This window comes from Eumetopias jubatus, unplaced genomic scaffold (genome assembly GCF_037043125.1).
Source record: "Eumetopias jubatus isolate StellerSeaLion01/CBP00866 unplaced genomic scaffold, mEumJub1_p1.0 scaffold_9, whole genome shotgun sequence".
Taxonomy (NCBI): Eukaryota; Metazoa; Chordata; class Mammalia; order Carnivora; family Otariidae; genus Eumetopias; species Eumetopias jubatus.
Genome location: NW_028274815.1, coordinates 20168411 through 20182529, shown reverse-complemented (window position 1 = coordinate 20182529; position 14119 = coordinate 20168411). Strand labels below are relative to the sequence as shown.

At 38.4% G+C, this 14119-nt stretch overlaps 1 protein-coding gene and 1 pseudogene across 6 annotated transcripts in view; one reads left to right on the top strand and one right to left on the bottom strand.

Annotated features, from left to right (window-relative positions):
- Positions 1 to 14119, bottom strand: part of NCOA1 (nuclear receptor coactivator 1) — a 244614-nt gene that overhangs the window by 116824 nt on the left and 113671 nt on the right. The window lies entirely within an intron of this gene.
- On the top strand, positions 4591 to 5491 carry LOC114205788 (small ribosomal subunit protein uS2 pseudogene; annotated as a pseudogene).

Below are 14119 nucleotides of genomic sequence, written 5' to 3'. Positions count from 1 at the left end.
GTTCCTTACCCTTCTTCACCTTCCACTCTCAAAGTTGCACCATACTAACACTGCCTGAGCCCTTTGGAGATTCACCAGTACAAATTCCATCAGTCCTTAGCTTTCCCCTTGTAAAACTGGGCTTTCCTAGGTTTAACAAGATTGCTACCACTCATCTAGCTGTTTTCTGGCCTTGAAAAATTCCCCCTATTTTTCTCCAATTCTCCTACATCCCTGGATTTATGACTAAAAACAACCCAACAACAACCCTTATTGACTTTATTTTTGTTGTTGTTTAATTTAACTGTGGTGAGGGAACAATATTAACTGTGTGCTCAACCCACCACCTTTACCTGGAATCAAATACTATGTTATTATCCGTAATATTTTACTTGTTTATTTTCAATCATCCTGTTATTTCATAATCTTTTTAAAGTTTTGCTTCATGTATGTTATTTACACCTTAATCTTTCTGACAATTTTAAAATCCACCATCCTGACATTCTCAAGAACCGATCAACCATTGAAATTGCTCAATAACATAATGAATGATATGACAGAAAGAAAACTAACAACAGGCAGTATGGCCTATACAACAGTTAATTAGGAAAGTTTTAAAAAGGACCACCTTTAGATCAAAGGAATGTCTCTTCATACACATTAGCTGATACCATGGATTCTGACTTTGGGAAAGCAGAAAAAAATCCACCTTTCGTTATCAACTGTTACCTTATGAGTATCAAAAGAATCTGTGGTCTACTGTTCTCTTCTCTGTGAGGAAGTAAAAGAAAATTTCAAATCTCTAAGGGCAGTAGATTCTCTCCCCCAGCCCACATACCATAACTGTGAAGTGTGATGAAAGTAACCTGTTACTAATAACACTTAAAATTACAATGTTTATGCAGTCATTACTTCCATAAAATTAGTGCAGATTCAAGATTATCATTATTACAACATGACTTTAGCTGTTATTACATGACGTTAACTCTTCTTTATGATGTGCTTTTTGATGGGGAGAGAAAGGGATAATGTTAGCCAAAATCTGGGTGTGATGGCACTAGCTTTGGTTAGCTATGCTGCAGTCCCGTAGTGGGTCATTGTAGATAAACCATTAACACTAGTAGCAATTAGAAATTACTTTGGTTTACATAGAGTTAAGATTCCATAGTAACTTCTCTGTTCTTATTAATTCTACCCCAAATAAAATTTAAGAAAGAAGGTGGCACCTAAAACTTTGAGCGAAATGGGTTTTTTTTCCTTAAGAGAGACTGTAAGTTTTTCACAGAAGAACAAAGAATGATGCGACCAAACCTCCTTCTACTGATCATGCAAGAGTCATGCTCTCCAAATCAAAGGCAAAAATAATTTAAATAAAATCTGAAATCAAGCCAGCCACATTAATGTTAAAAAAATAATTTAAAAATGTATGTAAAGTTTATTTAATATCTCCGTTTTTTTCTTATTAACACTATGAAGAGGACGCCTAAAAAAAGACTTTAAAGATGAAATTGTTTATTTTTTAATAGGATGGCAATATTTACTTATTTTTCCTTCTTAATCTTTGATTTTTAGAAGCCTGACTTCATTGCTGTTATGATTACAAAATGCTTTTATAAAAACCTGGTAATCTCTCTCCAGAAAAAAACCACCTCTTCACATAATTTTTGGATGTCTTAAAATATCTGGGTAAATTCATGGGTGTTGTTAGAAGAAACTGTATTATGTTGGAAAGATATGAAAATGTTGCTCCATGGTAAAAGCATGAGCTCCAAGGGGACTCCAGCTGGGAAATAAATCTTGGTAAGGGCAAGAATTCTGAGTGCACCCAGCATTAAAGAGAACTGTGACTCCAAGGAAATTCTTTGTGTATGTGGATAAGAGGTATGAAGAAAGATGTTCATGCCAGCATTGTTTATGAGAGCAAAAAATGGTAAGAACCCAAATGCCCATCAATAATTGATTAGTAAACACTAGCATACTGATAGAATATGAACCTCACATCCGTGAAATTAACTGAGCTTTAGCTATCCATATCTGCCTATAGGCAACCACATTCCCTTCTTATAACTGAGACATATTGCATTATGGTTACAAGTATGGATTCTGGAGCTCAACTCCACTATCACTAACTTTCTGATCTTAACCTCTCCATGCCTTAGTTTCCTGCTCTACAAAAAAGCAGAATAATACTTGTACCTATTCCAAAGTTGTTAGGAGAGTAAACACTTAGTATTTTTAAGTTGTTTAAAATGATGCCTGGCACATAGTAAACACTGTGAAATGATTAACAGATCATAGCCAACTAAGTTTAATATCTCTTCTGGATGTCATATAAACACATCTATTCTGAACACAAGTTATTCGCAAAAGAATGCTCCTACTATTTTTATGCTCTATTTTAAACTCCACACCTATAAGCATCTGCCTATTTATTAAGAAGTTCCAAACTAAACTCCTCTATATTCTTTTCCTTGGCCATTCCCTAACCGGGGGGGGGGGGGGGGGGGGGAAGAGAGCAGGGGAGGTACCTTCACAATCACCCAATGCTACCACAGAAACCCGGATATCACCTTTGAAATTTTTTCCACTGTCACATCCTATATTGTACTCAATCACCATGCCCCATCTAGCCTATTTCGAAAATAAGTCCTTGTCCACATACATACAAATCTGATATCCTATTCCTGTTTAAACCCCTTCCATGAGGTTTTATCTCACTTATAATAAAATCCCGAACTCATGACATAGCCACTCTTCCCATAGCATGGTATGTTTTAGCAGCACTGGTCCTTCCTGAGTTCCTACCTACTGTCCGGTCTTTCTTCCCCACTCCATGGCCTTCACTATAATATATTGTCTGTTGCAAATAATCTTTTATTTTCTTTACCTGCCCAATTCCTATTCACTGTTCAAGCTTCAGCTAAAACTCTACTACTCTTACCACAGTAATCTAAATCAGCCCTTCCTTATACTTCAATAGCACTTTCTACTTCTCTTCCTTAGCATTTTGCAAAATTTATATTAACCTATTTGTGTGATTATGTGCTTACTGCCTCTCTCCCTCACTAGACTTTAAGCTCCTAGATGGATGTTTTTTAACTTGCACAGAGTAGGTACATAATTTTAAAAGGTTAAATTATGTTATTACTGAACCTATTTCAATTCAACAATAGTAATGCAGTTAAAAGCTTAAAGAGAATGTGGATCATTAAACTGGTCAAAGGACATTACATCTTTCTAAACAAATCCAAGAGCGGTATCACTGGCATGGGGGGCGGGGGTACACTAGATTGTTAATATAAGGGATTAGGCACAGGTTTGAGGGTGAGAACACATGGGTAACAGAAAGCTGAAAGTAGTAAACCTGCTGGATTAGTCTCTACTAATTGGAGAAAGCCCATTTCTGTGGCAACATTCTGCAATATAATTTATCTCTCTGTTTTTGCTACAAGGCGAGAGAAAACACCAGGATGTTGGAGAGAGTCCACATTCAAAGAGCTAAAAATGAAATGTAACACCTAAACTACAAGTGTTTAGTTCTTTCTTGAAGAGCAACTTTACTGAATCAGAAGGCAGCTGTTGAAGACTATCAAAACTAAGCTGTTCTAAATCTCCAAAACACTATGGCGGGATGCTCAGACAGGATTTTAATTCCCAATACAGGTTTTACATGTGTTAGAAGACGGCATTGTACTAAGATGGCATTTTACAAAACACAGGTTAGATCACTTTAGGTAACAGTTAAAATTGGCATATACTTTATCAGATGAGTGTTTGCATTACACATTTTTCTAAGTGCGGGCTCAGTTTACTCCACACACTGTCAAGAAAAAGACAGTCTTACTACCTCTTTGTACCTCTCAAGGGCAGCAAAGAATAGATATTCACTAAAGTTAACCAATAAAAATGCTTGTATCTAGATATTTCTGTTTCTTTTTGTAATATTTCTAAATTACATATTACCTTTTAAAATAGAGAAGTGACCTGCATATGTGCTTAGAGGTTTTAATAAGTAATTCCATTTTTTGGAATGCAAAGTTATAATCACATAATGAGGTGTGCTAATCTACAGTTACATTTAACTATCACTTTCCATCTAGGGGCATGCACAGTATCTTCGGGTGAAGGGGGGGCGGACAATAACCAGACACCTTAGCCTCATGACTTCAAAAAACAGGTAATACACATTATAAGGTATTTTAAAATCAGATTATAGAATTTTGTTATTATTTCTTTTACTCAGTACACATCATTTCTTTTTTAACAGGCAGAGTGATTCAAGACTCACATATTCAAGTGCCCGATGTGTGGTAAGCACGATAGCAGGTGCTTGGGAGTGGCAGTGAACAAGAGAGATGAAGTTCCCACTCTTCAAAGCTCACATTCCAGTGAGAGGAAAAGATCAATAAATAAAACAATAATTTGAGGCAGAGTTACAAGGGGAGCTACTTTTACACATTAGATGGAGTATTAAGGCCAGTGTGTATGTGAGGGTAATGTCTGAGCTGAGATTACATATAATAAAAACTTCAGCCTTTCCGAGCTACCCAGGGAAGGGTCTATACGGCGTTGTTTTGCGTTCCCATCGTAACTTAAAGAGAAACTTTCACAATGTCTGGAGCCCTTGATGTCCTGCAAATGAAGGAGGAGGATGTCCTCAAATTCCTTGCAGCAGAAACCCATTTAGGTGGCACCAACCTTGACTTTCAAATGGAACAGTACATCTACAAAAGGAAAAGTGATGGTATCTACATCATAAATCTGAAGAGAACCTGGGAGAAGCTTCTGCTGGCAGTTCGTGCCATTGTTGCCACTGAAAACCCAGCTGATGTCAGTGTCATATCGTCCAGGAATACTGGCCAGAGAGCTGTGCTGAAATGTGCTGCTGCTACCGGAGCCACTCCTATTGCCAGCCGCTTCACTCCTGGAACCTTCACTAACCAGATCCAGGCAGCCTTCCGGGAGCCAAGATTTCTGGTGGTTACTGATCCCAGGGCTGACCACCAGCCTCTTACAGAGGCGTCCTATGTTAACCTGCCTACCATTGCTCTGTGTAACACAGACTCTCCTCTGCGCTATGTGGACACTGCCATCCCTTACAACAACAAGGGAGCTCACTCAGTGGGTCTGATGTGGTGGGTGCTGGCCAGGGAAGTTCTGCACATGTGTGGCACCATTTCCCGTGAACACCCATGGGAGGTCATGCCTGATCTCTACTTCTACAGAGAATGTGAAGAGATTGAACAGGAAGAGCAGGCCGCTGCTGAAAAGGCTGTGACCAAGGAGGAATTTCAGGGTGAGTGGACAGCTCCAGCTCCTGAATTCACTGCTACTTAGCCTGAAGTCGCAGACTGGTCTGAAGGCGTGCAGGTGCCCTCGGTGCCTATTCAGCAGTTCCCTACTGAAGACTGGAGCGCCCAGCCGGCCACCGAAGACTGGTCTGCAGCTCCCACTGCTCAGGCCACTGAATGGGTAGGAACAACCACTGAGTGGTCTTAAGCTGCTCTTCCACAAAGGCAAACAAAACGGAAATAGAAATGGAAAAGGCTGACAGAAAATAAACAGTTTGTAAAAAAAAACAAACAAAAAAAAAAAAACACTTCATCCCAAAAGGATTTCAGAAATGAATGATGTCATAGTATGTGTGAAAAACTCGGCACAAAAAGCCCATGCTCCGGGACACCTGGGTGGTTCAGTCAGTTAATTATGCAGCTCTTGGTTTCAGCTCAGTCATGATCTCAGGGTCAGAGGATTGAGCCCTGAGTCGGGCTCTTTGCTCGGCAGGGAGTCCACTTGTTCCTCTCCCTCGGCTCCTCCCCCCACTATCCTCTCTCTCTACACTATCACTTCTCTGAATTGTCACCTCTCCTTTACACTTTTAAAAATCGAGGACTCCAAGCCAAATTCAACAATACATTTAAAAAAAAACAACATTCACCATGATACATCACATTAACAAGAGAAAGGACAAAAACCATATGATCATCTCAACAGATTCAGAAAAAGCATCTGACAAAGTACAACATCCATTCATGATAAAAACTTTCAACAAAGTAGGTTTAGAGGAAACATACCTCAACATAATACAGGCCATATATAAAAAACCCATAGCAGACATCATACTCAATGGTGAAAACCTGAGAGCTTTTCCCCTAAGATCAGGAACAAGAAGACCAGGATGTCCTCTCTCACCACTTTTACTCAACATAGTACTGGAAATCCTAGCCACAGCAATCAGACAAGAAAAAGAAATTTTAAAAATTACAGAGGACTAAAAAGAGATTTAATTTATATAGATTATCAATATTTATTGTATTATAAATTAAAACTAAGCAAATTTTAGAATACTTAATAGCCTTTAATAATCTATTTTTTTCTTTACTGCAAATATGTAGCACTGAAGAAGATTAAAGCTCACAAATATAGTCGAGTACCACTGCCTTGATTTGTGGTAAGCTACCAGATTTACCTTCCATTACTACTGTACCCTCAATGAAAATGTCTATGCATTAGAAAAGGCAAATAACATCTTAGTATTATTCATAAAAACCATTTGGATGTTGTAGGGACACCTGGGTGGCTCAGTTGGTTAAGCGTCTGCCTTCAGCTCCTGACTTGATCCCAGAACCCTGGGATCAGGCTCCTTGCTCAGCAGGGAACCTGCTTCTCTCTCTGCCTGCCACTCCCCCTGCTTGTGCTCTCTCTCTCTCTGACAAATAAATAAATAAAATCTTAAAAAAAAACAAAAAACAAAAACATCTGGATGTTGCAGACCCCATGAAAAGATCTTGGGACCCTGTTACAGATTGAATTTTGTCTCCCCAAAATTTGTATGATGACACCCTAACCTCCAATGTGACTGTATTTAGAGATAGGGTCTTTAAGGAGCTAATTAAGGTTAATTAACACCATAAGGATGGGGCCTTAATCCAACAGGATTAATGTCCTTATGAGAAAAGGAAGAGACATCAGGAGTATACCCACAGAGGAAAGGCCATGGGAAGACACAGTGAAAAGGTGGTCTTTTGCAAACCAGGAAGAAAAGGCTTCACCAGAAACCAATACTGCCAGCCCCTTAATACTGAACTTCCAGTGCCCAGAATAATGAGAAAATACATTTTGTTGTTTAAGCCACAAAGTCTGTGGTATTCTGTTCTGGCAGCCTAAACAGACTAATGCAGACCCCCAGGAATCTGCAGACCTTATTTTGAGAATTTTTGCTCTAGATATATACTTTCTATCTCTTTCTCTGTTCTTAAAGAAGAGGGCGAAGGTGTGTTCAAAGGAAAAGATGGCCATCCAGAGCATGGGACAGGAAAATAAGATGGCATCCAGGAATACTAAAGAACAGAAATTTCCCAATATACATGGAAAAAATTATAAAGTGCAATATATAATCCATATAAGCTGGGCTCTCCCACCAACCTACACCTAGATTTCAAAATCCCATTTTACTTACACTCTGAAATTTAAGCCTCCTATATCCTTCTTCTTATATCACTTCTCTGAATTGTCACCTCTAACTCCTTTTAACGCTTTGAACCCTTATCACTTACTTGACCTTACAGAATTTGGTTAGGGAGATTTGAGGTGAACCTTCTGTCCATCCTAAAGTCAATATTCTCTTTGAGCTTTCACGCACATCATAAGAAACTACACTCTCCTGGTTGTCTTCAGCTTCTCAATATCTTTCCAATGTCTGGTAAATGTGCTCAGTCTAGCCCTCTTTTCTTCAATGCCCATGTAAACGCACAAGAACATACACACTCATGCTCATGCACACATGAACACACACACACACGCACATTGTTTCCTTAGATAAGTACTAGTGTTCTTCTCTGCTCATTTATTTAAAAATCTATCAAGTATCTTATATACAACACTTCAATACTTGAATAGCTTCAATACTGGGAAACATATGGGCATAAAGCTAGTTATAAATTAAGCGAGAAACTATAAAGAAAACATGGTAATTTTGACCAAAAAACAATGAAAAATTCCTAACAATGAAAACAATTTTATAATCCCACAAGTGACTAAGTTAATCCCAGAAAAAATGGGCAAAGAATTAAAAAAGTAATGCACATTAGATGATATATAATTGGACAATAAAAATAAGAATACAACCAACCTAATTAATAACTGTTTGGATTAAATTAAAATTAAGGAAAAGTAATTTCTCATCTACTAGGCTGGTAGAGCTAAAAGACTGACAAAATCCAGCATTAGTGAGGGTCTAGGGAATTGTGCAATGTCCCACATCATTGTTAGGAATGTAAATGGAGGGTGGGGCCCTGGGTGACTCAGTCGGTTAAGTGTCTGCCTTCGACTCAGGTCATGGTCCCAGAGTCCTGGGATCGAGCCCCGCATCAGGCTCTCTGTTCAGCGAGAAGCCTGCGTCTCTCTCTCCCAGCCCCCACTCATTCTCTCTCTCTCAAATAAATAAATAATATATATATATTTTTAAAAGGTATGTAAATTGGTACTGCCTTTCTGGAGTTACCAAAATAATTAAAATGTACGTAAAAAACAATCCACCTTCAAAGAATCTGTCCTCATGATATAATCAAAAGTGCATTAATTGTAGGGCAGCCGCTCTCAACTGGGACCTTTAATTCCCTCCAGGGGCATTTTTGCTTGTCACAACTTGGGAGTATGGGAATGCTACTTGTATCTAGTGGGTAGAGGCCAGAGATGCTTCTGAAAATCCTATGACATACAGGTCAGTCCCCACAACAAAGAATTATATGACCCACAATGCCAATCGTGCTGAGGCTTAGAAAGGCTGGTTTCAGAAACCATTGCAGCTACCCTTCCTCCTCCCCAGAAGGGAAGAAAATTCTTATTTTCATCAAACTCTAGTACACTAACTAGCTATGTAACTGGCAGGTGTGGACAATGTGCGCTAAGAGGTCCCACTGCTATATGGCTCTCCTTCTCCTACATTCATCATCCATTTTGCTAGACAGGTAAATTGATTCAGCCTGACTTCCTAGAAGTGGCTGAGCATCTTCCTCTCAACAGTTAATGGGTCAAAATACATGGGGACTAGAGGTATCACAAGTACTACGATGTGCCTATCATGCTGCAAACTGAACTTGATAGTCAGCTAACAGAGTAAGGTCAAACATTAGGTTTGGGGAAATGAGACAAAGGTGTGTATTAATTCCTAACCGAGCCTCCTAGGATACAGGAATACAGAGATCTATAACAAACTGGACCCATGGGGAATGCAAATTCATGAGCTCTGCTTAGAAACTTGCCTGAACATATACCAAAAAATAAAATCTGAATCTACAGACAGGACCCATGTTCAGGGGTGTGGTGGTTAAAGTATTCTAAGGGAAAACAGAAAAATAAAGAGATTTTAAATATATAAGATATATATTTAGGGGACAAAGGAAACCTCAGGAAAGATGAGAAATGAAGTACCATTGTTGCAATTTTCTAGATGTTTCAAATGTCATATTCTAGGCAAGGGGTCAATGGATAAGTAAACCCTCTGGGGCCCTATGATTATGGGAGTCACAGTCACAACCCCCTTCCACCTAATGAGGAAAGTGCAGTGGATAAAAGAGAGAGATGTAAGGAAAATTTCTAGCTTAGTTAACCAGATGAAAGATGGTATCAGGAATTCAAAATAGAATTGCTTTTCAAATATCCTGTTATCATCTCTTCCCACCTACCAGAGAGATATTTTCCCTAATTAGCCTAAATTTCATCACATACATCTAACTCATATAGATATGCCTGGAAAGGTCTTGCATATATTAAATTTATACATCAAATCTCATTCTTTATATGCAAAGCTAAAATATTTCATTCAATGAAATCCTAGTGTGAACGATTCTTTTATTTTTTTAAAGATTTATTTATTTGAGAGAGAGAATTCAAGTGGAGGGGAGGGGGGACAGAGGGAGAGGGAGAGAGAAAAACTATAAGCAGACTCCCTGCTGAGCACAGAGCTCAATCCCAGGACCCTGAGATCATGACCTGAGCCGAAATCAAGAGTCTGATGCTCAACTGACTGAGCCACCCAGGTGCCCCTGAGTCATTCTTTTAAAAATTAATCCCACCTAAACATCTCTTTTGTAGAAAATCAAATTTTTACATATGGCACAGGGAATATATAAAACATTTTAAAAACACACACAGGGGCACGTGGGTGGCTCAGTCAGTTAAGCATCTGACTCTTGGTTTTGGCTCAGGTCATGATCTCATGGGTCATAAGATAGATCCCCACATGCACTCCCCAGTCAGCGCAGGGTCTGCTTGAAGATTCTCTCCCTCTTGCCCCTTCCCCCATGTGTGCACCCATGCTTTCTCTCTCAAATAAATAAATAAATCTTTAAAACAAACACACACAAAAATAAGAAAATTAAATTTGCCCATATTGTTTTCCATATTCCCAGACTCATAAACTTGAATGGTTAATAATAACTTTATCATGACAGTTGTTGTACATGCTAAACACACCAAACTATATAAAACTTGGCAACAGCCATGAAAATAGAAATCCCAATTTAATGCCAGTTTATTATAGAAAGATAAACAGAATCTCCCCCAAAGACATGCTTTTCTTAAGTCTCAGTTTGGGCTACCTTTGATCTTGCTGGGAAGGAATTTAAAGAATTTTAAAGAAAGGATAAGAATTTTACCTGGAAAAACTGTAAAGAATCTGTAGAGCAGGTATGAGGAAGACTGAAGAGTCTGCAGAGGCTGAGAAGGCTGTTTGGGGGAGAGAAGGTCAAGAAGAGGTAGAAAGGTGGCAGCTTAGTAAGGAATAGGAAAGTCTGAGAATGAACAAAGATATTTAAAGGCAAATTACAGGAAGTAAGTCTTGCTGGATGATACAGAATGTAAACTACTCGCTTCATTCCTACAAAATCTTTCAGGAATAGTCTACAGTATTCATTACCAAAAATGTAACTTTGACATTATATCTTTTTTTAAAGATTTTATTTATTTATTCATGAGAGACAGAGAGATAGAGGCAGAGGGAGAAGCAGGCTCCCAAGGAGCAGGGAGCCCGATGCGGGACTCGATCCCAGGACCCTGGGATCATGACCTGAGCTGAAGGCAGATGCCCAACCATCTGAGCCACCCAGGCACCCTTGACATTATATTTTTATGGTTTGTTTGTTGTTGCTGTTTTTGCTTGTCTTCTTGTATACAAGAAATCCTGAAGAGAGCTTCAAGGACAGAGAATGGTAGTCTAAGGGTCAAGACCAATTTTCCCCCATCCACACAAAAATTACATTACAAAAATATACAGGTGGTTAAACTGAAGTACAGAGTAGTCTGTTTCTCATTGAAAAATAACGTATTTCTCCAAGTCAACTAACCAGTTAGCAAACTGGTTGATATGAGGTCATAAGAAACCGAAGTTTATGGGTCTGGATCCCCATGACCCACAAACTATTCTATTCTATGTTCACATGCTATATGCCTAATCTTTGGTAAACTTCCTTTCAAATGAAAGTAGGTGGATGGTCAGTGAAGGGTAGACAAGAGAATGAAAAGATGAATGAAAAGTCATCATTTATCACTGGCAAATTTAAAGTGCATGTCCCACTGATGTTGAATCTAAGGTCATACCACTTTGCAGAAAAAGGTCAAAGAACCATCAACAGTTTGCAAAAAATTATTCTATTTCAGTCTTAAGTTTTTTCAAGAAGGTTCACCACGTAATTTTAAGTCTAAAACAAACCCAAGTAAATACTTTCCAAGAATAAAGGACTACATTCATAAAAGAATTAATGCTTAAGATGCAATTATCTCATTTTAATGATGCTTAAATTAAAGCAATTAAACAACTTAACAGGGGAAAAGTGTCTATGATGGGTCCTGTTTATTGCTGACCACAGTTAAGAAATTTAAAAAAAAAAGAAAAGAAAAAAAACCCAACACATTGTGTTTAAATTCCTCTCATGTTTAAATCTAACAAAAGCAATAATAACATAATATGTAACATCAAATTCTTATCATAATTGAAAAGACAGTACAAAATGTCTACTCTTTCCTATTTAACCATCTGGAACATGTTACAAACTCCCTGAAAGCAAGAAAAATCTGCAAGTATAATTACACTCTGGGACTATTAGCATGACATGCTTCAATAAATACTCCTAATAGGATCTGCTGATATAATAATTGGCACTAAAACTGATGGACTTTCATTATTTGGCTATTTGTTCTTACTAACTAAATACTCAAGAAAACTAGTAAATTGTCCCTTGAATAGAAACAAATACCCAGCAAGGGCAAAATGTGACGGGTTGCAGAGGTAGAACAAAGGGACAAAGAGCAAAGATTTGGAAATGCCTTAGTTCAATTTATATTTTCTCTCTCCCTTTCTTCCTCCCGTCCCCACCCCCCCAAACCTGGCATAGCTATCTGGTCAAAAGTGACTTTGTTAGGGTTAGGAGAAAATGTTATATTAAGTCTTGAGCTGGCCAAATTCCAGTTGGCTGCAGGTCTTCAGACCAAATTTTAACAAGGGAAAATTATTCAAATGTATTCTACTCTTGTTGGTTTTGGAGATTTAACATTTAACTACTTAAACTGGAGGACTAAGCAAGGGAAGAACCCAACTAGCCAAGATTTTTAGGAAGACAGCTCTGGTAGCTGAGCAATGGAGGCAAGAGGGCTGCTGTGGCAGTCTAATTCCAATAAAATGAGTAGCTGGACTGATGCAGCAATTGAGGTGAACGAGACATTGGACTAAATCAACAAGAGTTGGGGGTGAAAAAGAGAGGTCAAATTGTCCACATGTCTGAATTACAAACATAGTTCAGGTTTACTCTTCAAATCCAGAAAATACAGGTAAATAAAAAGAATAAAATATAAAATTCACCCATAACTGTTCCACACAGAATTAATTAATGCAAACACCTGTACATTTACTCTTCTACAAACATAGATACATATATGGTTTTATTTTAATGATTATGGATTCACAGCACACATAATTGTTTAAAAGCATCTTTTTTCACTAAATTTATGTATATATAACTTCTCATGTCATTAAGTATTCTTCTACATAATTTCTATTGTCTGTGAAATATTTCTGGGTGTGTGTGTGTGTGTGTGTGTGTGTGTGTGTGTGTGTGTGTCACAGTTTTTAATCAATGCAGTGGTGCAGGACCTTAGATTGGTTCTAATTTGTTGCTATTAAAAACAATACTACAGGGGCGCCTGGCTGGCTCTGTCGTTAAGCGGCTGCCTTCGGCTCAGGTCATGATCCCAGAGTCCTGGGATCAAGCCCCACGTCAGGCTCTCTGCTCCACGGGAAGCCTGCTTCTCCCTCTCCCACTCCCCCTGCTTGTGTTCCCTCTCTCTGTGTGTCAAAAAAAAAACCAATACTACAGGGTGCCTGGCTGGCTCAGTCGGTAGAGCATGCGACTCTTGATCTCAGCTCAGGGCCAAGAGTTCAAGCCCCACACTGGGCATGGAACCTACTTAAAAAAATAAATCAATACATGGATAAAATCAAAAAAAAAAAAACAATGTTATGATAAGGCATCTTTCTGGCTAAAATTTTGTTTATATTCAGAATTATATTCTCTGAATAAGCTCCTACAAACACCGTTTGCTGGCACAGGAGACTGGATATATATATTAATGCCATTTAGCCAAAAATGAGTTTACAGGAGATAACAGATGGCTGAGGGAGAGGCTAATGAATTCAGTTATGTCCACATTAATTATGAATATGACATATAAGCAGATAAATCCAGATGACTTCCAAACAAGTGGTATATAAAGGTTCTGGAATCTCTGACATACTGATGATAGTGGAGTACATGAGATGGCCAAGGAAAACTGCAGAGAGAGGAGAATGAATTACTATGGAAACACTCCAATATTTGGGGGCAGGGCAGCAGTTAAAGCTGAAAGATCAAGTGGGGGGAAAAAAAAGAGAAAACAAATAAAGGTAAGAGGAAAACCAGCAGAAGTTGAAGGTAGAGAGATCATAATGTCCAGTTTCAAGAATTATTTTCAACCTGCCAAAAGAATCACAATCCCTTAAAACATAACAAACTCTTCGAAAAGTGCCCAGAGGTAGTCAAGAGTCCTTTCTAAAATAAACCCCAATGAGACACAAGTGTCCCAAAGATAACAGGAATTCAATATATCC